General features: G+C 36.6%; 1 protein-coding gene across 1 annotated transcript in view; it reads left to right on the top strand.

Moving 5' to 3' along the window:
- LOC110025614 (extended synaptotagmin-2-like) overlaps positions 1-3500 on the top strand; it is a 66724-nt gene that overhangs the window by 14185 nt on the left and 49039 nt on the right. The gene's annotated exons all lie outside the window — the stretch shown is intronic.

The raw sequence follows: 3500 nt of genomic DNA, 5'->3' as shown, positions 1-3500 counted from the left end.
TTATCCACATTCGCCCGTAATGTGGGAACAAATGTCATGATTTTTTTTCGACAAGTTTTACGCTAGCTGTCGACTACCTAACGCAAACCTCCACTTTTCGCATCCAGGCTTGGGACCGACAACGACAGTGTTATACAAATAATAACAAATGAAAAAAAATCATTCATCAACGAAACCACGCAAATATTCGACGCGAAATTCAGGCTGCAGCGCCATGAATATTTGCTTACGGGTTGGATCCTCAAGTTTTTTCATACTTTGCATGAAAGTGTCTGTCTGCAACTACTTCAGGAAGAGAAGCTAAAGTTTCTAGACATTCAAAGATGGTGCTGTCAGGGACTGGAGCAGGTGGTGGAGCACCAAAAGCTTTTATGAGTCGTTCAAATGAGGTTTTCATAAAAGTGTTATTTTCTTTATTTCTCCTACCAAGCCTGAGCCTCTTTGAAGGTGAACTAGACTCCCCTATCTCTCTCTGGTTACTAGGCTCTTCTTCATCAGCTGTCAACAGCTCAGATGGGAAGTCATTTGATATGCTTGCAAAACCCATCTCACTAGGGTTGAATGCAAATTTTTCCGTCGCGACAACCCCTTTAAACGTTATGTCGAGTTTGTCTTTGTAGTCCGACTAAGTTTCACACTGTTTATATTTTTTCACTGACGGCATTGTCTGTGACATTGTAATGAAGGAGGGGGTTAAGTGGATTTATGAGAAAAAAAAAATAATTTATGTAAATAAAATTTAGAGTACGCTTAACGGGATCCCAACCCAAACCGATAGATCCACGTTTGAACTCCTTTCCAAATTTTCCACTCATTCAATTGATCTCATTTAACTCTTTCCAAATTTTCCACTAATTCAATTGATCTCATTTATTTTTGAATTTAAGCCTGTCGTAATCCCTTCCTGTCAATTCCTTGATTCTCTTGACAATATTTTGCCAACTTTTCTTGTTGAAATACGTGGTTGGCCTATTACCGATTTCAATTTCTGTATTACAGAGATTATAAAAAATTTTCGTAACCTCCTTATCCCACATAGTTGACGGACCACCTTTATTTGTCTTAACCATTTTGAAACTATATCAAGAATTGTAGAAGCATAAAGAAGATCATATTCGAAGCTAAACATGCATAATAGAATGGTTGAACAAGTAATTGCATAAGCATAAAGCAAATAATTTATCATTTCCAGCTGAAATACAAATAGATACATGCCACAGTTCCAAGCCTTTGAATACATGCTACGGTTCCAGACATTTGCATGCTTAGAGAATGCAAATGGGAAAAGCAAGATCATATGCAAATCCAGAAAGTAACAATTCACCATTTACGGGCCATGCAGCTAATCAGACATGCCACAGCTCAATTTCAACTGAAGTACAGGTAAGAAAAAATTGAAACCATAAGAGAACAACCAGCACATCTGAACAATTCACTGATACTACATTTTCTTTTAACCGAGATGATCAGAATTTTTTATACATAAGAGAACAAACTCAAAATTGTGATAAGAAGAAGATAAAAACTGAAGCAATAAAAACTTAACCATTTACGGGTCAACCAGTACATCTGAAAAGCAATATCATATGCAACACCTAAAGCTCCATTCCAACCGAAGCACAGTTAAGGATGCAAGATCATATGCAAAAGTTCTGCCATGTAATAACAATTCACCATTTACGATTCACCATATGATCTGAGAAGCAAGATCATATGCAACAGCTGTAGCTCAATAAAACTGAAATATTAAGGAAACAAAAATTGTGCCATCTAATAACAATTCACCATTTACGGGTCAACCATATGATCTGAGAAGCAAGATCAATTGCAACAGCTATAGCAATACCATTTACTGTTCAGCCTATAAGGAGAGGCAGTTGATGACTTTCTATAATTCCAATCAAGTACCCCTGAAAGCTGTTTCAGCTTATCAAAGCAACATAAATGATGAACAACATAAGTGATGAACAACAACTGCTTAACCACCCTAATAGCTTGCATTAAAAAAACCAAATTCTCTATATAACTACTGCCATTCAGAAAACTAAATTCTCTATATAACCAAAATCTCTATTGGAACTAAATTCTCTATATGTATAGGTTGAAAATTTCTATTTGTAAATGGAGCAATTATGCATAAGCTCTTGTAATATGTACAGGTTGAAAATTTCTATTTGTATTGAAGTGTGGAGAATGAGACAGCAGATAGCTTGCACTACTATTGCCATTGCCACTACCAATACCATTGCCATTTCCACTGCCATTGCCATTTCCACTGCCACAACCAATACCATTACCAATATGCTAAAGACCTACAGATTACTACAGATAGATGACATAGAAATGAGATAGCACTCTATACTAATGCATTTCCACTGTATGTATGTAAATGCCTTGTTGTACTACAGACAGATAATGCATTGCCATTTCCACTGTATGTATGTAAATGCCTCATTATACTACAGAAAGATAATGCATTGCCATTTCTACTGTATGTATGTAAATGCCCCATTTTATTGAAACATAGGAATGAGACAGCATTCCCCTAATGCAAATTCCACCGTAAATGGCCCATTGTAAGTCATCTATATAAAGAGGAAGAAGGGAGAATGTGTTCTGTATGTAAATGCACCATTAGAAAGAGCATTGGAATTGAAATGTAACTGCATACAGTGGAACGTAAGTAAATCCTCAGTTTTTCATTTCAACCGATCACGGGAAATGAAAATATTCCAAACATTCCAGCATTCCAACATTCCCCCCTCATTACAAGCACAAGTTTGATTCTCAGCATGTCAACGTCTCAATATTATAACTAAAAAAATTCCCAGGCATCAGAACAAGGTCATAGTGAAGGAGCAGGGGGTCGATTCTCCTCAAAAGAGCGAGGGCGAGGGAGATCTCGGAAGGGCAACAGTGGAATTCTTGCCCTAAACGCGAAAATCATATGCGGGACGCGGGGGAAGTCCAAATTGTGAAGGTATTAAGGAAATCACGATATTTGAATGCCGCGGCACCAAAACGTTCAGCCGAACGTGCTATTCAACGGGACGGCGGCGTTTTCAAAACGCCGCCGCACCCTATAAGCTGCCCCAAATGGGCTCTAAAATTAACTTGGAAGAATTAGTAAGAAAAAGACTTGGCCAAACATAATATTGAGAGAGTTAACTCATCAAGGAGCTCTCATCATAAGTAAAAGGAGGATTCATAAAGCGGACCATTAATGCTTTGGATATGAGTAATGATGATGGTTGAGGATGTATGATCGTTATTTTCTTGTAGAGTTAATCTATATTTTTAATCTGCTTTTCATTGATTTATTATTTTATTTTATGTTGTTTTATACCTTTTTTCAATATGGAGAATGAGGACTCCTAAATCCTAATAATAGTTGGGATAATGTTATAGATGTTATGTGGTGATGATTTTGAACATATAATCTCATAGAGCTATGTCTTAAACACTTTGTCGTGAAAATATGATAAATAATATTAATATAT

The sequence above is a fragment of the Phalaenopsis equestris genome, unplaced genomic scaffold, assembly GCF_001263595.1.
Source record: "Phalaenopsis equestris unplaced genomic scaffold, ASM126359v1 Scaffold000315, whole genome shotgun sequence".
Taxonomy (NCBI): domain Eukaryota; kingdom Viridiplantae; phylum Streptophyta; class Magnoliopsida; order Asparagales; family Orchidaceae; genus Phalaenopsis; species Phalaenopsis equestris.
Note: the sequence above shows the minus strand (reverse complement) of the source record. Positions and strands in the feature narration are given on the sequence as shown.